Source organism: Vipera ursinii, assembly GCF_947247035.1.
Source record: "Vipera ursinii genome assembly, chromosome: 2".
In the NCBI taxonomy this organism is placed as follows: Eukaryota; Metazoa; Chordata; class Lepidosauria; order Squamata; family Viperidae; genus Vipera; species Vipera ursinii.
In genome coordinates this window covers 242,707,691-242,732,696 of record NC_139513.1, presented here as the reverse complement: position 1 = coordinate 242,732,696, position 25,006 = coordinate 242,707,691, and positions in this window count along the sequence as shown.

Genomic DNA, 25,006 nt, shown 5'->3' with positions numbered 1-25,006 from the left:
CTCAGGCCATGCAGGGGGGGTCTGGATGGTGGCACGGAGGTCAAATGCCCAGCCCAGCCCTCAAGCACCTGCGGCACTAAGCCCAGCCCCACTTCCCCAAAGGGCGCCCAGCTGCACTTACCTCCTCAAGACTGCTGCTGTTATGCTTGCTCTCCTTAGCCAGGTTCCTCATGATAGGTATGAGGGCAAAGTCAAGAGGGAAGCCCACTCCCTCTCCATGTGAGGAGACCTGGCTTTGTATCCAAAGCTTCCTTAGCAATAGGATGAGATACCCTCCAGGATAGGCCAGGAGGAGGGGGCAAGGGGATGGTGAAAGTGCAGCATGGAAGGACTAAGGCAGGACTTCCCTCAGACCCTCCCTCTCCTTCCTTCCTTCCTTCCTTCCTTCCTTCCTTCCTTCCTTCCTTCCTTCCTTCCTTCCTTCCTTCCTTCCTGAGTGGTGGTAAAATATTTGAGATGATGGAGGGAGAAAAACAAGCAAGAAACACAGCTGGGAAAGTGTCATCCTTTGTGAGGAATGAAGAAATGCACCATTGCCTGGAAGTGGCCAGCACATGGTCCTCGCCTACTTCACATATCTGGCTTGGTGGGCTATGGGGGAGGGGATGCCATGAGCAGCATGAGAGTCGATGTTACCTGCACAATGCTGCCCAGCCCCCAGCCTGCCCAGTTTTGGCAGGCAGTGTGGTGCTCTCCTTAAAGTGCTGAGAGGCTGATATGAATCTGAAGAGAAGTGCAATGCTGCCCAGCCCCTAGCTTGCACGAAGTAGGCAGGGCCATGTGCTGGCCACTTCCAGGCAATGGTGTATTTCTTCATTCCTCACAAAGGGTGATACCTCCCCAGCACGTGCTCAGGGGGCGGGGCTGATGTGGCAGGGGCTGGTCCCTCACTGTTTCCAGATGGCCTTGTGGAGCTAAGACTGAATGCGTTTCAGCATAGATGGCCACCATGAAATTGTACATTGGCTCCTGGCCAGCCTGGACCAGGGCCGAGGCAGTGGGGGCCATTCCCTCACTATTTCCAAGGTGGGTTCACGGGCCACATGAAACCACTTCACAGGCCAGATCCGGCCCACGGACCTTGTGTTTGACATGTTTGTTCTACAAGATCCTGGTGAAAGGAATATCACTGAAGATGGAGGAAGAACATATATTTCTAACAAAAACACCATTGTTGATTATGATACACACATAGAGACAACTTTATTGATGATGATACCTAACTAGAAATAGCTTATGTACTCTGATTTCAGAAAAAAACATTATTTTGCACGCAGGGTTGTAGTTAATTGCTGAACCACAGAGTCATAGAAGGATTTATTGCTTTTACTGCATTTCAGTTTTTTATAGCAATTAGGCCAAAAGAAGAAAGGTTATCTGAAGATCTATTTATTTGCTTTCACTGCATAGCAGCTATACAGTTATAAAGCTATAAAAGTCAAATTCTAAAAGAAACCAAATTTTACTACCTTGCAAAATTATGAGTAAAGAAAAAATAACTATTTTGTAATGTGGTTTTGTTGCCTTATGTTTTTTCCTGTCCAATCCTCCCATACACATATACATGACAATACTCTTTGGATTAACACTGTTATTGGCATTACAATGAAAATCACCCTTCCACATAAAATCAATTGTGTGAAACAGTTATAGTTTTTCCACTTCTCTTGTCTGAGCTTCAAATGGAAATTACTGCTTGAAGTGCTATTTGCCTGCACTAATGCTAAAGCATGGCTGTGAAAGTTGGACCATAAGAAAGGCTGAGCACCAAAGAATTGAAGCCTTTGAACTACGGTGCTGGAGAAGACTCCTGCGAGTCCCTTGGACTGCAAGGCGATCAAACCGGTCAGTCCTAGAAGAGATCAACCCTGACCACTCTTTAGAAGGCCAGATCCTGAAGTTGAAACTCAAATACTTTGGCCAACTAATGAGAAGGAAGGACTCACTGGAGAAGAGCCTAATGCTGGGAAAAATTGAGGGCAATAGAAGAAGGGGACGACAGAGAATGAGGTGGCTAGATGGAGTCACTGAAGCAGTAGTTGTGAGCTTAAATGGACTCCAGAAGATGGTAGAGGACAGGAAGGCCTGGAGGAATGTTGTCCATGGGATTGTGATGGGTCGGACATGACTTCGCAGCTAACAACAACAACAATGCTAAAGTGACAAATATGTCTGAACAGTAATATAAATTACAAAAAAGCTATAAGTTAAAAATTCTAATTTTTATAGCAAAATTTCCTTCCTTCCTTCCTTCCTTCCTTCCTTCCTTCCTTCCTTCCTTCCTTCCTTCCTTCCTTCCTTCCTATATTTTTATTTCTCACATGCTGATTCTACAGCTTTTCATCCTCTCCTGGGGGAAAAAACCCTACCTTTTATTGCCACGACATCGATCATCTTAAGAATTATCATTTAATTTATTGCATGATGTGTTTCAAAAATTTCAGAGTGCTAAATATCATAACTGTTAGTAAAATATTGCCAACAGTCTGTAAAATGAATAAATTAACTGATGCCATAAAGCACTACATATGCCTTCTTTAGGAAATTATATGAATGTACTAAACTAAAGCTTCAGGCTAGGTAGAGTATAGGATCATACTTGCTCAACCTATCCATTTCTTTTCTCAGCTTCCATGCGTATAGTTCCAAGTGGGAAGCCGAGATGTTCTTGCATCTATGTTCTGAACTCTACTTGATTTAGCTCCTAATTTTGAGCCATGTCTGAGTTCCAGCATCTCACTCTCTCTCTCTCATCTTTGTATACTTCATGTCTCAGCAAAATTCTCTAAATTTTAATTTTCTAGAGCTTTAACTGAGCATGGAAATCAGAGTTATTATTTTCTTTATTTTCTTTTAAATTGTACATTCCATTATAAATCATAGCCTCTACAAAAACATGGGATGTAAAGGTTGCATCTCTCATACATTTAATTATCTTCTCCCCAGCTCTTCCTAGAATGAACCTCTGTGATGAATGGGGGCTGAAACTGTCAATTAAAAGACAGTAAATCAGGACATTAAGAGAGAACCAGTGGCAGGAATTTGAATGGTGCAAATAGAAGGTGTGGTCTGAAGGAAGTGTGGAGTCCAGGCCTATGTTTATTTGCTAAGATCAGTTCCTGCTACCAGAGAGAAAGAATTACAAACATTTCTAGTGCTAAGGTAAATTTGTGTTAAAGCTTTATAAAACACTTTAAACTTGTTTAAAACATTTTAGTTATTTAATAAAACTTCATTTTTTTGCTAATTGAATGTCTATCCTATCATATAAATTTCCCTCATTAATGAATCTCTAACACCCCCCTAAAGATATAGTGATGATAGCAGAACAAAAAATATATAAAGGGAAAGATAGCAATGATGGTACATAAATTATGTTTAAAATTATCTACCTCTCACAAAACATTAACAATTGCATATAAGCACATCAACTATTGTATAATGAAACAGAATCTTTATTCTTTCTTTTTTAAACCCAGCTGTGTCTCAGTTCTATTCTTTATATTTTTTCCATCCTGATCTTGCATTAGAAATACTGGTTGTTTGCCCAGCTCCAGTCCATTTGGCATTTTAAAGAGATTGTTTCTGTATCTCTGCCCAATTACCTTTTTATAATTCACATTGAATCAGTGAGTTTTGAATAGAAGGTTGCTACTGTGAACTCATAGGGACGTGGTGGCTCAGTGGGTTAGGATGCTGAGCTTGTCGATCTGAAGGTCGGCAGTTTGGCGGGTCGAATCCCGAGTGCCGCGTAACAGAGTGAGCACCTGTTACTTTTCCCAGCTTCTGCCAACCTAGCAGTTCGAAAGCACGTAAAAATGCAAGTAGAAAAATAGGGACCACTGCGGTGAGTAGGTAACAGTGTTCCGTGCGCCTTTGGCATCTAGTCATGCTAGCCACATGACCACGGAGTCGTCCTCGCACAAGCGCTGGCTCTTCGGCTTTGAAACAGAGATGAGCACCGGCCCCTAGAGTCGGAAACGACTAGCATGCATGTGCGGGGGAACCTTTACCTTTACCTTACTGTGAACTCAGTGAAACTTATATTTAAATGTATATGTTGTTCCATATACAGTATGCATGTTCATGGGTGTACACATATACATGCACATGTAGGCACACATATAGGCATACATATAGATCATAGATAGTGAGGAGGAAGAATGTTTTTAAAAAATATTGCAGGATTGGCAAGAAATGTTTGAAATGTAGCAGCAAGTATCTTGGACAGGATTAGTATGGTAGCAATTTGACTAATATGTGCTTTTCAGTGCATAATCTAATGCACGACTGATTTCATAGTCCATAGTATTAATTTCAAATTCCCCGAGAAACAGTGTAATGCAATAGCTTGCCACACTTCTTTCCTGCAGCTTTCATTTTGTTTCCAGGCTTAGTAAATGAGCATAGGCAGAAAGAATAGATTTGTCACCTTCAGTAATGACATAGTGGAAACCAAAGAAAGAGAGGAGAGAGAGAGAGAGAGAGAGAGAGAGAGAGAGGGGGGGGGAGAGAAACATGAGAGATGCTAAAGAGCCACCTACACAGAATAATTGGAAGTAAATGACTAAAATACAAGAGACAAATTTGAAAATTAATTAGCACCCAATTTTTATAATATATAAAACATTTTGGTTAAATTTGAGGACTAAGTTTATAACTCTTCCCTAAGGTGATTTGACACATTGACCTTTGCTGCTGTCCTATGGTCTATTCTCTAAAAGTGCATGGCCCCCCAAAAAAACCCACTATTTGGTTAAATTTAATTAAAACTAAACAACATTGATTAAGTACAATTAACATGATTAGTCTCTTAAATTAATAAAATTCTTCCTTCGGTGCCAGCTTTGAGAATTGCATCAAAGATTTGGGGACAGGTCTTGGGCAGTATATTATGTTCTCTTGCTCATCTTGAATGCACCACTTGCAGGATTGTTATCTGAATAAGGCAACAAACAATTCTGTTGCAGCTCCTTCTATTCTTCCAGCTTGGTTGGCAAGCTGAATTTTAATTTTGGACTAGATTTGTTCCAGAGCTGCAGCAGTGAACCATGATTACTTTGGACAGTGCATAAAAAGACGATAGACTGTTTTAATATTGATACAGGAAAATAAAAGCTGGAGAAAAAATAAAGGCAGTGTCATGAGGACAAGGGGGTGGAGGAAAAAAGATTGCCAGGGCACTTTTTAAGATGATTGATTGCAACTGGAAAAAGGATTCTGTTTACTTTGCACGAAGTTATTGTTATCACCAGTAAAAGCATAGAAAAGCCTATGTTGACAAGTATTATTGTATGGGATTTATGTCAAAAGCAGTGAATATTTAAAGGGGAAGTTTGCAAGGGACCTACTAGATCAGGTTCAAATCTTGGCATATGCAGGACATTTTCTGGAGACCCTTTTGCACTTGCTTCCATAGCAGGACAGTAATGGGGATAAAATGGGACCAACCTAAGCTACGTGAAAGTTGCAGTTAGCATTTTGGAGGAAGAAAGAAAGATTTAATAAAGAAATTTAATAAAGATGCACTATTGCCTGTTACAGGATATCATGATCCCACTGCTGAAACAGAGGTTGCTGGGTTTCTGTCTCTTTCTTGAAGAAAAAAAAATAACAAATGGTTCACAAAAACACAGTTGAACAAGCTAGATAATGCCTACAAAGTTTGCCACAGTTCTGCTTGATTCACACATCACTCATTTGTTTAGTTTTAACTCAATACATTTTAGGAACACTACCATTGTAGTTGGTAAAAGATGGTTTCTGAATTAGCAATACCTAAAAAATCAATTGTAATGTTACAACATGGTATGGTAGAACATGCTAAGATGTAATGAAGTTTTGTTTATTTTGCTTGTGTTCTATTTTCCTTGCGTGGCCATTACTGTAGTTTATAGCCTCTTTGTCCTGCCATAATTTTTGGTATGAGTTCAATCAGTTGTGGCTTATTCAATATATCTTGACTGAGAAAAGTATAGCTTACCATGTTACATGAAAGCAATCCATATAGCAGCATCTGCATTTTGTCATGATCTAGCATTGTGGTTTAGCTTTCTCTCCATTTGATGGGAATTAGTGACTAAAATTACTTTATTTCAAATATAAATAAAGGTATAAATGCATCAGTCACAATGTCTGCTCAACATGTTTTATTTTGAGTATTCTTTTATTTGCATTATTTTTTATTTTATTTTGATTAATAATCCATTAATATAGACCACAGCCCACAAAAATCTGGCAATGCTTATATAGTTTTGACATTAGATTAATATGACTATGATAAGTTTACTCAGTGATATCTTTAATTTGTAACTGTGGAAACAAATTGACTGTTAAGTAGCGGGTTCTTTGGCGCAGGAATGATGACGAGGTAACTGAGTACAGGGTAACTCATAGTTTATTTCGTGCAGAATCTGTAGTGGCAAAATGGCTGCAACTAGCCGCGATATATAGTCTAGCCCCTAGGCGGCAGCCAATAGGTTTGAAGCAACCATTGCCGCCTAGGGATAGCCAATTATAGCGCTGGAGACTTGTAGTCTGGGTTGCTGGAGAGCTGTTAGCTGCTCCAGCAACCCACGTGGTATTACTAATGAGCCCAGTACATAACATTGACAATGATTGATAAACAATGAATTTTCCTTGGCTGCTTGTTCTTTCATTTGTTCTATGACATAATCTTTCAGTGCCTGTCATTAAGGGAAAGTAACTTATATTATTTAACATTATTAACATTATTATGTTCAATATGTTATTTTACCATCATCTTGAGATCCTATTTTAAAAGGAGATTTGTAGATATTATAAGATAAAGTAGAAACAAATGTCAGAATTCTAATAAGACAGGATAACAGCAACTGGCAATTGACTAATGAGTAGACATTGAACCAGACTTATGGGCTTAAGTCATGGTGGCTGTTAAGAGGCTGACTATGTGTCATGCCCCATTTTATGATCTTTTTATGATAGTTTGTTAAGCAAATGCTGCAGTCATTAAGCAAATACTGTAGTCATTAAGTGAATGTAGCAGTCATTGAACAAATCCATTTCCCCCAATGGGTATTTTTTGAGAGAAATGAGAAATTCCAGACACAAGCAAAAAAAAATGGCAAAAATTGCAGTGACACAACAGCAAGATGCTACAAACATCCTATAGTTGCCTTATATGAGAGATGGGAAGCATAAAAACTTAGTAAATAATAATAAATAATGAATGTGAACTGTTTGCCAACAACCGTAAATGGATGGATGTGACCACAGTGGAGGAAAGTTCAGCCTTCAGAAATTTGAAAATAAGTCAGAAGTAGCTCATCACAATAACTATGAACAGTCATTAAGCAAGTGATCATTAACTGAAGACTATCTGTATAGACTATCTGTGAGGCAAATTTTTATATACTAAAAAAAATGAATTCCTAGAAAAAGAATGAAAGTAACTGGTTTGATTTCTTGGTCTTTTAAGCTGATTAAGTGCTGGAAGAACATTTGTTGATAAAGTTCATGGTCTTTGTTCTTTGTGAAATAATGCTCAGCATATGGGGGAAACTAATTGTCTTAACAGATTATAAATATGAATTAATAAGTATTATGTTGTGGGCTCTGATGAGCAGGAACGAGAACACGCAGAGGAGTACAGATGAACACATACTTTATTTAAGCAGAAACTGTACTGAGAGATTGGATTCACCCTGCCTCAATATATATAGCCAGGCCCTATGGTATTAACCAACCAGATTGAAGCTACAGTATACTTGCTACCCAAAGTTGACCAATAGCAGGACTGGCGCTGTCCTGTCTGAGATGCTGGAGAACCGTTGGTTCTCCAGCAGAGCACGTGGTGATATTCCAAAAGCCCAGTACATAACACCCCTCCCTCCTAAGATCAGACTATAATATCCTTGACAATTGTCAAGGCCCCAACTGAATAATATTAAACAATACTAAATGAGATGATTTGTAAGCTAAGGTAATTAGAAGTCCTTACGCGACCTTCTCAGATGTGTCTTGTAGAGTGGACTACAAAGATATTATTATTATTATTATTATTATTATTATTATTATTATTATTATTATTATTATTATTATTATTATTATTTTACTTTGTATACCGCCCTTCTCCCGAAGGACTCAGGGCGGTGAACAGGGCAATAAATACTAAAATACAGAGATACAAAAATTAAGAAGAGATTAAAGAACGATATGACAATGCAATATACTTGTTGTTGTTGTTGTTAGTTGCGAAGTCGTGTCCGACCCATCGCGACCCTATGGACAATGTTCCTCCAGGCCTTCCTGTCCTCTGCCATCTTCTGGAGTCCATCTAGGCTCATGCCTACTGCTTCATTGACTCCATCCAGCCACCTCATTCTCTGTCGTCCCTTTCTTCTATTGCCCTCAATCTTTCCCAGCATTAGGCTCTTCTCCAGTGAGTCCTTCCTTCTCATTAGATGGCCAAAGTATTTGAGTTTTAGCTTCAGGATCTGGCCTTCTAAAGAGCAGTCAGGGTTGATCTCCTCTAGGACTGACCGGTTTGATCGCCTTGCAGTCCAAGGGACTCGCAGGAGGCTGAGCGCAAAAGAATTGAGGCCTTTGAACTCTGGTGCTGGAGAAGACTCCTGCAATATACTACAAAGAGATAAAACAACATCTCAATAAGCATGCCATACAGCAGTTAAATGTGCCCCCAATTTCTGTAGATAGTAGCAGATTGTCATACAGTTACACATCACTTTATTTTACAACATAGTCTTTAAGATATGCTGGGGGTTTATGTGGTCTGGATGAGCACCTAGGGGTTCCAGTCACTTTGTGGTCTACCAGCTTACCCAGTGGGCTGGGTAGACCCATGTCCCCCTGAGCTCCTGTGTCTAGGGGAGTTGCATTGCTCTGGCTGGCCTCTTCCAGTGGGCCCACCCCAGAGTCTGACTGTTTAGCAGAGTGTGCACAACAGTCACTGAAATTCAGTTGGTTTGCCTGGTCAGGGGTTCCATGTTGCACTTCTGAGCTGCCATGCTCCTCTTCTGGATCAAGTTCCACTAAAGAAGGAAAACCCTGGTGGTACTGGTGTGAGCTGGCCTGGATGCCAACTTGAGGACTTCGGGAGGGACTTGTACCATAGTCCTCACATAGTGACCACTCTGGGAATCTATTTCTAAGTTGGTCAATATGCCTTCTGACCAGTCGCCCTCCCTCCAACCCCACTTTGTAAGATAGGGGTCCGGATTCTTTGACCACCTGACCAGGAACCCACAAGTTTCCAGGCCCATAGTTCCTGGCCCAAACCCAATCACCTGTTTGCAGCCCCCTCGGGGGTTTAGGTTTACAGGCTTCGTATGCCACTCTGTCTGGATGCAACCTGTCCAGTTTAGTAATCAATCGCCGTCCCCATCGAATCTCAGCAGGACTTTTTCCTGTAGCTGTGCAGGGTGTAGTGTGTTGACAGAGCAAGAAATCTGCCAGTTTATGATGCCAGTCACCTGTGATGATGCGCTTGAGCGCCTCCTTCGTTGTCCTCACCATGTGTTCGGCTTGTCCATTCATAGAGGGGTGAAATGGTGCAGACGTAGAATGTCTGATGAGGTTAGCTTTGAGAAAAGCCTGAAACTCAGCAGCAGTGAATTGAGCCCCATTATCAGGCAACCCATGTGTTGCAAAGAGTTTTCTCAGCACCTGATGGTCCTAGCAGTAGTCATATTAGGGACTGGAACTACTTCCAGCCATTTTGAGTGGCTATCCACTACTACCATAAAAAGCTGTCCTTGAAAAGGCCCAGCGTAGCCAATATGAACCCTGGACCAGGTGGTATGTGTTTCCTCTGACAGGTATAGCAACCATGAACTTGATCCTCTGCAGCCTTATCCAGGCCAGGCCACCACAGGTAGCTTCTAGCCAACGCTTTCATCCGTACAATGCCTGGATGGCCTTCATGTAAGGAATGTAAGACTCTGTCCCTCAAAGTTGTGGGAATAATAACTCTGTTGCCCCATAAAAATGCAACCCTTATGTGCAGACATTCATGTCTCCTGACAAAATAACTTTGGAACTCAGGGCCTGGACTTTTTTCTGACCAGCCCGTGTGTACCCATGACAATACTCTGCTCAGAAGCTTATCTGTAGCAGTCTCAGCAGCAATATTCACAGCATGGAGGGGAAACTCAGGTAAATCCTGAATGGACAATATTTTAGCAGCGGGGGCTGGATAAAGATCCATTAGAGGCAGTGGTAATCTACTGAGGCCATCTGCATGGCCCATTTCCTTTCCAGGTTTGTGAACTAACTTAAATCTGTAAGCAGCCAAAAATATAGACCATCTCAGCATACTTGGAGACAGTATGTGGAGAGTTTGGTTATCAGTGGTGAATAAGCCCAAAAGGGGTTTGTGATCAGTGAAGACAGTGAAATCCCTGCCAAATAAATAATCGTGAATTTTTTTGACTCCAGCCACTATGGCTAAGGCTTCTTTTTCGATCTGTGCATAATTACGGTCAGCAGCAGATATGGTTCTAGAATAGAATGCAATAGGAACTTTTTCCCCATTCTTCTCAATGTGGCTTAAGACTGCCACCACCCTGTAGGGAGATGCATCCCATGCAAGGCAAACAGGTTTAGACTCAATGTAATGAGTGACAGTGGACTTATCTGAAAGGAGGGCCTTTAAATCCTGGAAACTTTTTTCATGTAATTCAGTCCACTTCCAAGGGGCTTTTTTTATCAAGTAACCTGTGGAGGGGCTCAGCTATTGCAGCCTTATGAGGTAGAAATGTGTGCTAAAAATTCAGGAGGCCCAAAAATGCTTGCAGTTCTGCCTTTGATTGTGGCCTAGGAGCCATTTTGATGGCCTTAACTTTTTACTCAGCAGGGTGAATTCCACTAGCATCAATACGGAAACCTAAGAATTCTGTTGAAGAAACCCCAATACTACATTTGTTTTTCTTTAACTTGAGGCCCACATCGCGTAGCCTTTGTAATACAGCCCTGAGCCTGTTGGCCAATACTTCCGGGGATTCCCCGGCAATGAGAACATCATCAAAATAAGGACAGACACCCTGAATTCCTTTAAGTGTACGCTCCATAATTCCTTGGAAGATGCCTGGTGCAACGCTAACCCCAAACTGCAAGCATTTGACTTTGAATGCTCCTCTATGAGTCACTATCGTTTGAGCTGTGGCTGTGGCCTCATCTACTGACAGCTGCTGATATGCCTGCACTAAATCGAGTTTAGCAGAAATGGTGCCCCCTTGGAAAGAGGCTAGAATATGGCTGACTATCAGGACCAGGTATGCATGTTGCTTTAAAGCATTATTTATCATGCATTTGTAGTCTGCGCAAATGCAAATCTCTCCATTGGGCTTTAGTGGGGTGGCAATAGGAGTTTCCCACTCCCCCCATCAACAGGCTGCAATACACCTTGCTCTACTAACTTATCAATTTCAGTATCAATTTTATGTTTTAAGGTGAAAGGAACTCTGCGAGGTTTGACTCTTATCGGAACAACGTCAGGATCTAACTTAAAAGATATGGGTGGCCCAGTATAAGTTCCTAGTTTTGACTTGAACACATCCGCAAATTCCTCACAAACAGCCTTGAGATCTGCTGTCTGTGTCCGGTTAATGCCCATTATTTGAATGCCCAAAGCCTCAAACCAATCAAGTCCTATAAGACTTGTTCTATGGCCCTCTACTACTATGACATCCAGGTGCCCCCAAAACCCTTTAAATTTCACCAATACCATGGCTTCACCCTTAACTTTAACCTGAGCATTCTGAAAATCTGTTAAAATAATGTCTGACAGTCTTAATGTAGCCCACTGGTTGCTGCGACTGCAAACAAGGTGGAATGTGTCCTGTGAAATAATTGAGACCGCCGAGCCGAAGTCCAATTCCATTTTGCATGGAATTCCTTGTAGCTCTACTGAGAGCTTAAGTTTAGGCTTAAGGGGACGACGAGCCCTGGTGCGACAAATGCTTCTCCGGCTCCTGAAGAACCCCACACTGACTGGACCCAGGGCCCCAGTACCTTTCCTAGTCGGTTCCTCCGACTGGTGCTTGGGTGGCCTGTCTCTCTAGCGAGCCCTGCATACCACCGCGATGTGCCCGGTCCTCCTGCAAGCCCTGCACATGGCCAAACGGAATCTGCAGTCTGCAGGGAGTGGTTGCCTCCACACCCCTTACATCTCGGTAAGAGAACTGCCTTGTAATTATTCTCTCTTTGTTGATTTCAGTGGTTTTGCTCTCTTGGCTGTCTCTGGAGTTTGTTGATTTTAGGTTCCTCTTCTGCAGATGATTCTCCGGTGCCAATGGCGACCTCGTGGTGGACGGAGACTTCTGTCTTTGGGGTTTTGGTGGGCTTTACAGTTTGTACTGCACCTCCGGCTGCTTTGTCAGCCATGATCTCATCTTGTGCTTCAGCAAACATGAGGTTTGGTCTGGCAAATAGTCTCTGCTGCAAAGTTCTGTCTCTTAGTCCACAGACGAGTTGGTCTCTCAAACACTCCTCCAAATTCAAAAATTTGCAGAGATGTGCGGCCTGTCTTAGGCCCGTGATAAACTTTGGATGCTGTCTCACCAGGAAGCTGCACTCTTTGGTCAAATTTAAACCGCCAGGCCATCTCCGACATTTTTGGCTGGAAATGGCTAGTCAGCGTCTTCTTCAGGTCAGCAAAAGATACTGCTTTGATGGGTGTTAGCGCGAAGAGGTTCTCAGCTAAATCAAAAGTTGCTGGCCCACATACACACAGCAATGTCACAGCTTTTAGCTTTCCTCTGCTATCTGGTTAGCTCGTAGGTAATTTTCTACCTGTGAGAGGTAAGACGGCCAATCTTCTGGATGTTTGATGTCAATTTCTCTGAGTTTGCCAACTTTTGGCATTTTTCCTTAATTCCTGCTCTGCTGTTGGATCCTGCTTCAAGTCTCAGGGAACGCTTCCTCTGAGCACAAAACCGCTAGCGTAGTTTATTAGCTGGCTAGAGGGGGCAGGAAGTTGCCTCTTTCCTCCAGCAAGTAATGCCGTTCCCTCGTGACTTCAGCCCTCAGGCGGAGAAGCTTGGGACATTTCCTGCTTCCCTTGCCCACGACTCTGCCGAGGCCCTAGTAGAAGCCTGGGAGAGGGCGGCTGCTGAGGCCTTGGATTGAGATGTGCCTTTGCGGCCTGTGACTCGGAGCAGATCCCGGGTGGCCCCCTGGTTTACCGAGAAACTCCGGGAGATGAAGCACCAGAAAAGACACCTAGAGAGCTGTTGGAGATCCAGCGGATCTGAATCTGATCGAACACAGCTAAGAACTTAAGTCTTACCTAGTGGCAATGGAAGCGGCAAAGCATGTCTACTTTTCCGCTCTCATTGCGTCTGCAGATAACCGCCCAGCCACCCAGTTTAGAGTGACCCACTCCCTGTTTAATCAGGGACTGAGGGATGACCCCTTGCAGGGTAGGGCTGAGGAATTTGTACAGTATCTGCAGGCAAAATTGCTCAGATCCAGACTGGCTTGGACTCCAACTGGGCGGAATCCAGCAGAGTGGAGAGGGCAGGTCTTTATCATACCTTTTGGGGTGAGTTTGACCCTGTGACTCTGGATAATGTGGACAGGATCATGCATAGACTGAGCACTACAACTTGTTTACTGGACCCATGTCCCTCCTGGCTGGTTTTGGCCACCTGGGAGGTGACAGGGGTCTGGATCCAGGCAGTTGTCAATGCTTCTTTCATGGAGGGTGTCTTCCCCTCTGCCTTAAAAGAGGCGGTGGTGAGGCCCCTCCTCAAGAAGACTGCCCTGGACTTGGCCTCATTGAATAACTACCGTCCTGTCTCCAACCTTCGCTTTGTAGCAAAGGTTGTTGAGAGTGTTGTTGTGCGTCAGCTCCTGCAATTCCTGGATAAAGCGGTCTATCTGGACCCATACCAGTCTGGTTTCAGACCCGGCTACAGCACGGAAACAGCATTGGTCGCACTGGTGGATGATCTCTGGTGGGCATGGGACAGGGGTTGTTCCTCTGTCCTGGTCCTACATGACCTCTCAGCAGCTTTTAATACCATCGACCATGGTATCCTGCTGCGATGGCTCAAGGGGTTGGGAGTGGGAGGCACTGTTTTACGGTGGTTCCCCTCCTACCTCTTGCAGTTTGTATTGGCAAGGGGACAGTGATCTACCCAGAGGCCCCACACTTGTGGGGTGCCTCAGGGGTTGGTTCTCTCCCCCCTCCTGTTTAACACCTATATGAAGCTGCTGGGTGAGATCATCTGTGGCTTTGGGGTGAGGTATCACCAATATGCGGATGATACCCAGTTATTCATCTCCACCCCGAGCCAACCCAGTGATGCCCTTGACATGATGTCCCAGTGCCTGGAGGCAGTGCGGGTCTGGATGGGAAGGAACAGGCTCAGGCTTCACCCCTCCAAGACCTAGTGGCTGCGGATACTGGCATCTCGTATTGTCCAACAAGTTCCATCTCTTTTGATGGGGAGAGGTATTGCCCCCCTCAGAAAGGGCTCACAACTTGGGTGTCCTCCTGGATTCATGACTTAATTTGGAAGATCATCTAACGGCCACGACCAGGGGGGCCTTCACCTAGTGCGTCAGTTGCACCCCTTTTTGGACCGAGATACCCTATGCATGGTTACCCACGCCCTCATCACTTCTCCCCTGGATTACTGCAATGCTCTTTACATGGGTCTGCCCTTGAAGAGCACCCGGAGGCTTCAACTGGTGCAAAATTCAGCCATGCGGGTGCTTATGGGAGTATCTCAGAACTCCCATGTTACACCACTCCTGCGCAAGCTGCATTGGCTTCCGGTTACCCTCCGAGTGTGATTCAAGGTGCTGGTAATAACCTTTAAAGCCCTACATGGCTTAGGCCTGGGGTACTTGCGAGACCACCTGCAGCCATTGTCAACCTCCCATCGCCCGGTTCGCTCCCACAGAGTCAGCCTCCTCAGGGTGCCGTTGGCCAGGCAATGCCGGCTGGTGACCCCCAGGGGGAGAGCCTTGTCTGTGGGCGCGCCGACCCTCTGGAATGAACTGCCCCTGGAGCTGCGGATGGTCCCTGACCTTCGGTCCTTCCGCCGTGACCTGAAGACCTGTTGTTCCAACAAGTGGGCCTGGACTGACTACGTTTTTTAATTAGGCTTTTTACTGGGTTAAATTGTCTCGTAATTTTGCATTTATTGTTTAATTCTCTTTTAAATTTTTTACTTTATGTTTTTTAATTTTTACTGTTGTGAGCTGCCCTGAGTCCTCAGGGAGAAGGGTGGCATATAAATTTAATCAAATCAAATCAAATCCTCATCACCACTATTATGTCGTGGGCTCTGATGAGCAGGAACAAGAACACACAGAGGAGTACAGACGAATACATACTTTATTTAAGCAGAAACTGTACTGAGTGATTGGATTCACCCTGCCTCAATATATATAGCCAGGCCCTATGGTATTAACCAATTGGATTGAAGCTATACTTGCTGCCCAAAGTTGACCAATAGCAGGACTGGCGCCATCCTATCTGAGATGATATTCCAAAAGCCCAGTACATAACAATAAGTATAACGGGAAGATTTTGGAACAGAAACAATAGAAGGGGGAAATGAGATATACTATATATTAAATATAGCTAGCTACACCTGCTCAAATATCCATATGAATTACCTAGCACCATAGGTAAAGCAAGTGAAGGAACAAATAAAAGCTATCACCTGCACAAGTAAGATGCTTTCATAGCAAACTGTAGATGTTTCAAAAGTCATGAAGTAAGAGTAGTGAAAAACTAAATATTTTTAACATCTGTTGGATGAGAATTCTTCATGAATCTTACTGGAAATTCATATCTTGAATTGCTAACAATATTTTCTCTCAGAGGGGGGAGGAATTCACAAGAGATGATATTCCAAGAGATGATATTCCAAAAGCCCAGTACATAACAATAAGTATAACGGGAAGATTTTGGAACAGAAACAATAGAAGGGGGAAATGAGATATACTATATATTAAATATAGCTAGCTACACCTGCTCAAATATCCATATGAATTACCTAGCACCATAGGTAAAGCAAGTGAAGGAACAAATAAAAGCTATCACCTGCACAAGTAAGATGCTTTCATAGCAAACTGTAGATGTTTCAAAAGTCATGAAGTAAGAGTAGTGAAAAACTAAATATTTTTAACATCTGTTGGATGAGAATTCTTCATGAATCTTACTGGAAATTCATATCTTGAATTGCTAACAATATTTTCTCTCAGAGGGGGGAGGAATTCACAAGAGGATTAATTATTTTTGTCCTGATACTAAACAATAAGGAAAATGTAATCAAAGTAATGGAGATACAGTGGCAGTAGCAAAGTGAGCATATAATGCTGGAATTCTTGATTTTAACTAACAATGAATAGATTTAAATGGATATCATAGAACTTAAGGAAATAGCAATATGATTCCCTATCAGGGGAAGAATATGGGAAAAAGGACTAAAGAACAATGGGAATTCATTAAAAAGAATATACAGATAAAGCACAGTTAGGAACAATTACACACACACACACACACACACACACACACACACAAAGTAGGCTAGTGGAAAAGACCAATGTGGCTGAAAAAAAATTGTGATGAATTGCAAATTAAAGATGCATGGGAAAAGAGATAGGACATGAAAAAGAAGTATCTACGTAGATGTAGCATGGAAAATTAAAGGCACTGAGCTGACAAGGAACTGAGTTTAGCAAAAGATTCTAAGAACAACAAGGGTTTCTTCAGATAAGTTCAAAAAAGAAAAAAAGAGAAAGGGATCAGTATACAAACTGCTCAATGAATATGGCAAAAGGCTAACAGACAAAGAAAAAGTAGAGCTATTCAACAGCTATTTTAGTTCAGTCTTCCCCAAGAGAGTACATATTTTGACAGATAATTGTGAATAGCAGGAAGAATAAAGAGGCAGTAATAGTAGTGAGAGTTACCTTGGCAGGGATATCTATTTAATTTTAATTAGTCTGAACCTTTTGGACCAGATTAATTGCATCCTAGCTTATTGATTGTTTTACCTTTGAGAAATTCTGGTGAATGGATGCCATCTGACTCAAGCAATGCAAATATTATCTATATTTTCAAAAGAGGAGAAAATGGGGACTCTGATGAACTACAGACTAATGTCAAACTTACATTAATACTCATGAAGATTTTAAAGTGTATTACAAAGCTTGTTCGAGAACATCTTTAAAAATGCAATTATTAACAGATGTCACTATCAGAATTAAGAATATGCCTTGCTACATATACCTTTCAACATTTTTTGATTAGATAAATTCATTTGGAGATTGTGACCATTAGATATCACAAATTCAGGAAAGACAAGCATCTCATGACATTCTGATCAGCAAACTAATCAAATAGGCTGACCTGAAAATTATATTCAAAATGTTCTCATAAATGAGTTCTCATCAAATTGAATGATTATCAAGTAAGGTCCTGAAAGGTTCACTCCAAAATCCTTCACTCTTCAGTGACCTGAATAATTATGCTAAGGGTGCTTATCAGATATTCATATAACTACTTTAGGGGGCTAATACTTTTGAGGACAAAAATAAAATGTAACATATTGGTAAGGTAGAGAAATGCATTGAAATTAATAAGACAAATTTTCATCGCAGAGTGTTTTATGTGAGAAACAGAAACCAAATGAGCACAATATATAATGGGGGATACTTGGCTATGTTATGGTACTTGTGAAAAAAAATAGGAGTTACTTATATCTAATCTGAATCAACAGAATGATGTTTCAGCAAAAAGGAAAAAAATGAAATTAAATTTTAGGTAATATCAACAGAATAGATAGTTCAATTTTGGTCAGATCCTGTCCTAAGTATTGTACCAATTAATAGGGAATGCCTTTTTAGAGATTTAAACAAACCAGAATATGTTCAGAACAGGGTAATGACTACTGTATGATCATTACCCTATTTATTCCTGAGAAGGGATGACAAAGGAAGATGATAACACCGTTCAAATACTTGAAAGGATGCCATAGAGAAGTCAAGACTTTTTGTCTTTCAGGATAGAGGAAGACAAAATCCAACTAAAAGTCAGCCAATATCATTTTAACAGTGAAACTAGCTACCCAGTGTTTCCATTCAACTGTTCTGGATGTTCTTCCTCTTATTCCTGTCCTAAACAGGAAGTTGAACAAAATGGCCTAAAGATCAATCAACAGGAAATAGAAGATGGACAAAGAAGACAAACTTTTCAATATGTTCCCAAACATCATTTACAGTATATATTATTTTTATTGCATCATTTATATGCTGCCCTATTTCATTTGTTTCTAGACAGTTTACAATTATAAAACAAACTAAAACAATAATTATCATAAATGAAACTTAGAAACACCTGAATACCTCCAAACTATAAAGACTAATATTAAAAAAAAATTACAGGTGAAAGCCAATTCTATGGGCTATGGCGATTAGGATTAGTTAGTTATTGCTAAAGGAAAGACCATCTGCTTGTGAGAATTGATTGTGCATTTTTTTCTAGCCTGTTAGATGGACATTTTGAATGGTAAATTTGAATGACTCAGAGAATTAGGGAAGGAGTCTATTTATTGCTTCAGTGATGCACAATTGCGCTTAAGATTTATTAAACTGTTAATTCTAACCTTTTACCTTGTAAGCTACTCCAATATTTTCTTATAAATTTATTTACAGAGTTCCCAGTGTTCTCCCTAACTTTGTAGACTGATTCCATATAAGAACCTCTGCTTTTACTTCTGCCTTTATTCCTTAAATTGCAAATTTCCCCTTCTTCCTTCCCCCTAAACCTTCATTTTCACAATCTTTTCACACAATATATTCCTAGCTTATAGTGTATTTGTGTCTCTCTTGAAAAAAAATACCTTTTATCTCTCTTGCTTGCATCATATGACTACTTCTTTCTCTTGGGCCCACAACAGTGTAGTTGTCCTGACATTACATTACATTCCTGGAGTCAGGTTTTACATCTTGTTAAAAGAAATATATATGTTCTAAGCTCAAGTTAGCTGCTTCTTGTCCAACACAGTTCAGTCCATCCCCCAACCCCACCCCTACTGTTAGCTACTTAGCAAACTTACCAGAGCAATCTTGACTTCCAATCATCTTTTCTGCTTTTATTTATCAGTTAGAAGCTGACAATTAGGAAAAAGGCATGGTTTCTCCTGGAACAACTGTAACACTGCTGTATACAGAAGAAAAGGTATAATGAAGAAGGTTGGCTTCCCTTCAAAATACAGGCAGAGGTGCTGAGCTTCTGGGCTAATAGGCCATGATCTCATTCTGATGTTTTGCCAGCAACTGTGGTTGGGATCTTCAGAGGTAAAAGTGCTCTGCTTTATAGCACACTTCTTGGCAACTCACTGAGAAGCTATTTTATTCTGTTAAATAGCAGGCTGTTCCAAACTGTCTTATAAAGCTTTCTATTTAGCACAGACATGTCAAACACAAGGCCCGGGGGCCGGATCCGGCCTGCGAAGTGGTTTCACGTGGCCCGCGAAGCCATCCTGGAAACAGTGAGGGAACGGCCCCCACTGCCTTGGCCCTGGCCCAGAGACCCTCCTTCCGCCAGAGACCCTCAGATCTGTTCCACTCCTGCCCAGGCCCCCATAGGCACCCTTGATGCCAATGATGTAGAGCTGGACACGCCCACCCAGTAGGCCATACGCACTATAGCCAAGCCCACCCAGTAGGCCACGCCCACCCTGGCCATACCCACCCAGCCCCTTGAGAGCAACCACAATGCTGATGCGGCCCTCAATGAAATTGAGTTTGACACCCCTGATTTAGCATGTACTCTTTTCAAACAATATTCCCATATTTTATGAAGGAAGCGTATGTCTGCCTTGTGCAATATAAGTTAGAGACTTCCTTCACCCACATTTCATTTACCCTCACAATCTTGACTCTACTACTAATTTTTTATTTATTATTCTTAAATCACTATTGCTCTCTTATCCAGTAATAGACCTGCAAATTGCATAAATTGCTCCTTGTGGTAGGAATTTATCACAGATAAGCATTTAAAGGCACACATGGTTTGATTCTGAGAAACCACTGCCTTCTTTTGCTTGCTAGTTCTTCAATTATTGGTTTCAGTAGCAGATTCAGTTTATTTACCTATAACTCATTGATTGCAATTCAGTTTATTATTTCATGGAAAGGCTCTTCTCAAATATTTCTGGATTGCATTCAGTACATTTATGATATTCTGTCTGGCTAGTATTGTTTCATACAATGTCAGTTTAAAAGGTTCCTGGAATGTTACGAGAATCTTTTTGGTGCAGAAAACAAGGACACCACAATTTAACTTTGAACTATTTTTGCTTTTTCACGTATAATAGGAGAACTTGATTATATGTGAATTGCTCTGATCAAATTCTGGTTTAGCTTTTCACATTATATACCTGTTATTGGCCAAAAAAAGGCCTTATCTTCAAATCACAGTGCTGAATGTGTATTGGTTTTATTAATTTATTTTTGCTTGGTTATATGACTAATTTATGTAAAAGCTGCTATGTAGGGTGGGTTGGGTTTGGGGGGGGTGATACAGTGCCATAGATGTCATGCGGATTGGGGAGGGTGCATTGGTAATGTGGTAGATTAGGAAAGTGCCCACTATGCACAAAAGATGCTGGTCAAGTAGAGTGTGAGGAGAGGTGGTGGACCATGAAAGGCAAGAGGTGTCGGGGGAGGATTATTACTCCCCTATCAGAGGGCGACGAACCGTGGTTCATTTGATGCATGGTGAACATCAAATAAAGAAATCCGAGGCATATTCTACTGTAGATGAAACTTTACTTGGAAAGCAAAAGAAAAGCTCCTAGCTAACTACATCTTTCATCAAAGTAAAAGGTAAAAGAGTAACTGTGAGAAACTTTTTCTAGACATGCGCACAAAACAGTTTGAAACCATAACATGGCTGGACATGTGAGATTCACTATGGTTACATGATAAGATAGTCACACAGGTGCAGAGAGCAGGGGAAAATGTACAGATAGAAATGAGCTGCTGGCAAAACTAAAAAAACCGGCAGTGACAAGAGGGAATTACATGGGTAAGTAAGAAGTGCTGTGTAGGACAATAGGGTCACATGGAGTGGTGTGGGTCAACAATGCATGGGGATTGCATGGGCACTGGTCAGGGATGATGCATGGGGGGCAGGGTGGGTCAGGAAGTGAGATGTAGGTTGGGGAAAGTGTGTGAATCAAGTGCATGTTAGGGAGGATGCCATGCTGATCAGGGGAATTACCTGGGGGGGCAGTACAAATCAGGAAGAGCGCATGGTGGCTGCACAAGAGGTGCTCCACGTGCTGGTGAAAGCATGTGAGAAGGGTGGTATAGGTCAGGGAAGATGTGCATTGGGGTAACAAGTTGGGGGAATATGCTGTGGACTGGCATGAGCCAGGACCCTTCCTTTCCTTTCCCTTCCCTTCCCTGAGCAGATAATTGACAGCTGCTAGGTGGCGGAGACAGCAAGAGATTGCTAGATTGGATAAGAAACTGTTACAGAACATTCAAAATGAAGATCTTGTACTACAGCAGTGAGTAGCACTGAAGCAACTACAATTTCCTCAAATTTCATTCTTGGGAATGATGGGTTCACGAAATGGGGCACATTATATAAGTTAGCCCACTTGAGGTAACTTGGTTAAAAAAATATTGTCCTATAATGCACCATTTTGCTCAATTAGAGTTTTAGCAGTATACAGATATGAGCCTGTGGCTCATGTCTGAAAGAAGACAAAAATTAACTGTCCTACCGTTGTCTGTAACATTTCATAGATGTCTTTATGATGTGGCAGGAATCAAGCTGAACAGAAAGCAGACTTTAAATATAATTTACTCTGCAACTATTCTCAGCTAACTTTTATTAACATAATATAGACAGCAGTGTACTTATTTCACAATGGAAAACAGAGAGAGAGAGAGAAAGAGAGAGAGAGAGAGAAAGAGAGAGAGAGAGAGAGAGAGAGAGAGAGAGAGAGAGAGAGATGAAGGATCTCTGGGAAGGCTAGAGGGACTCTTCTCCATCTCTGCTGTGTATTCCCCTGCTGAAATGAAATCCTGTTTCTTCATTTCTCTGCTTCCAACCAGGTAGCTGACCAGATTGATTACCTGTCTGACAGTGAAAGGGGAGAGGCAACTATGACTCTATAAGCTGTATTTCCCTTCATGGCTGAGCCTGTATACTATTTACAGGAACTATATAAATGCAGATACACTTGACTGTTTGCTATTGTATAGTCTTTTTCTTTTGAATGGATTATTCAAAGCCTGTTAGTTGTGTGGCAATATAAGATTCTACCCGGAATCATGCTTGGGAACAATAAATTATAAGATTTATGGGAGCAAGAATATCTTACAGTTTTGATGCCATATAATTACATAATGAGTGTTAAGAGAAAATTCATTATATGAGATAATTTTATGGGGAAACAGTGCACTTTATCACTCTCTTACCAGAAATTGTCTAGCAAAGTTCGTAGCTATGCTACAAATACTATAACATCATGAATTATTTCAGTGACACAGCAAAACAGTTTGGCATATTATGTAGCTGTGATTAGTCATGGAGTGCCAGCCTTCTGACAGACCCAGCTGCCTAACTTGGCAAGACACAAGAATGTAGGAATTGCCTTCTGTGAATCACAGCAAAGGCATTCAGACCCCATACTGGCTCAACAGTGACCATCTTAATGCCCTACAGGAAAAAAAATGTTAATTAAACATTAAGCTAACAGAAACCTTAGGTAACATCAGAAACGCAGAAACTAGGTAACATCAAGGAACTACCAAGGGATAAACTGTACGTACATACATACATACATACATACATACATACATACATACATACACACACTCACTATATTTAGTAGCTAGCCCTGCCAGTGTATGGTTTTTCCATTGGTAGTTCCTTGATGTTACCTAGTCAGGTAATGTCTGATTGACTCCATAGTACAATCCTGACCTATTCTTTTCTACTGTGATATTGATGTAATCAAGGGACTGTGTTTGATATGTAGGATAGTCATTTTTCAAGCATAGGTTTTTCAGGGCCAAGTGCAAGATAATAAATTCCATTTTATTGAAAGCTATTGATACTGTTAGCTGTTAATATTATTTCAGTTTGGTCCCTTTTAGAACCAGTTGTTAAGTGTTTATTAGAAGTATATGTCTTCTTTTCGTGAATACGAATAACATAGTATATCAAATCATCCATTTATTTTTAGTCAACAACCATTAACCATATATTTCAAGGGCAATGGATATTGTTTTGAAATCACTGTCAGTGTAGTATAATTTTCAATTTCATGCTCAGATCTATTAAATTAAGAAAGAGGAAAAGATAATAAAAACATTTTACTACATGTGGAGTTTTATGATATCATTAACTGTTCATCTGTCTAAATGTCTGATTATGTGCAAGAAGACTATGACAAACTTCCAATAAACATGTGTTTAATTAATTTTAAAATTTACATCTTCAATTCAGTGACATAATTCTTTTCAAATATTTTTATTGGAACACTAAAGATTGAAAACATTATACTAATGTAAACAACTTTTTACAAGCATAATTAAAATTTAATGTGAAACAGATCTGTAAACAACAGGGGTATTATTAAGCCAGTTCAATATGGTTTGTGAGAACCAGTTATTATATTTTCCATGCATTACAGTAGGTAAGCCAAAAATAGCCTTGCTTTTCCATAAAAATGTGATGGTTGGGCTCTAATTCTATTTAAAATACTGGGACTTCTATTGATTCTTTTTCTTATAGAACTGATGTGCATAACAGTGGTGTAGGGATGAATATTTCTTCCAATTTATCTGTGTACATATGCCCCTACAGTTGCATTATATCAACCCAATTCATCTACATAGTGAATTTAGGATTGCAGCTAATGCCATTTAACTAGTAAATCCTTTAAATTGTTTTCTTTTTTCAGAAACAGCAAGTAGGATTTTGCTCAGAAATCAACTGCTGGCTGATGTGCCGTTCTAAAGTCTTATTTAGGTTGATATATAATGTCCTTCACAGTATTACATTTTGGCTTTGCCAATGCTTTCTACTGGGAATTTTTCCAATTTTTGGTCTAGCCAAGGAAATCTCAAACTTTGCATAGCACAACACCCCAAAGGATAAATGTAATGCCCCTTCATGAATAAAGCTGTGATTTCATGTGAATAGGGCTGAACAAGAAATATGTTTTAAAACAATAATTCTGTTTTTATGTATGTATATATCATAGGAGTTCTCCAACTTGGCAGTACTGCCTTGCAGAGGCAAAATGAGGAGGAAAGAGCAACATTTGACAGTGTTTCTATTTTGCCTGCATCAGCTTAATCAGTTATATTAAAAAAAATAGAAGTCTTTCTCTACCTTGCTTGCAATTCACACATGATTGTGAATCACAATTTGAGAATCCATCTCTGAATTATAAGTTTGTTCTAAAGCACGGGTGTCAAACTCGCGACGTCATGTGATGTGTTGTGACATATTGCAACTTTTTCCCCATTGCTGGCAATGGGGTGGGTGCGGTTTTGGTGTGATGCATTCGGCCTGTGGGCTGGCAGTTTGACACCCATGTTTTAAAGTGACTAGCTCTCCAGGTATCAGGCAAAGTTGAGTAAGTGCTTTTTTTGTTGAAAGTGAAAAGGCCAGTATTGAGATAATGTATTGCAATTTTATGATAGAAAAGGGCAAAACTGTTTTGCATAAATATTCTATGTAAATATTGGTCTTGGCAGATGCAGCTTTAAAAGTCACATTTTGAGCAAAATGTAGTTTCCAAATGGTATCAAAATAATGTGGACAGATTTGTGAAGAAAATGTACAGTATCTAGCTTCTGTGTACTTTGTCGTTTCCTTTAGGATAGAGGATGTGTGGTCATTGGATCTTCATATTAGAGTTATATACAAGTAATCCTCAAGTTATGGCCATAATGGAGCCTGCCTATCATTGTTGTCAGTCATGACAGTCATAGTTTGATTTATGAC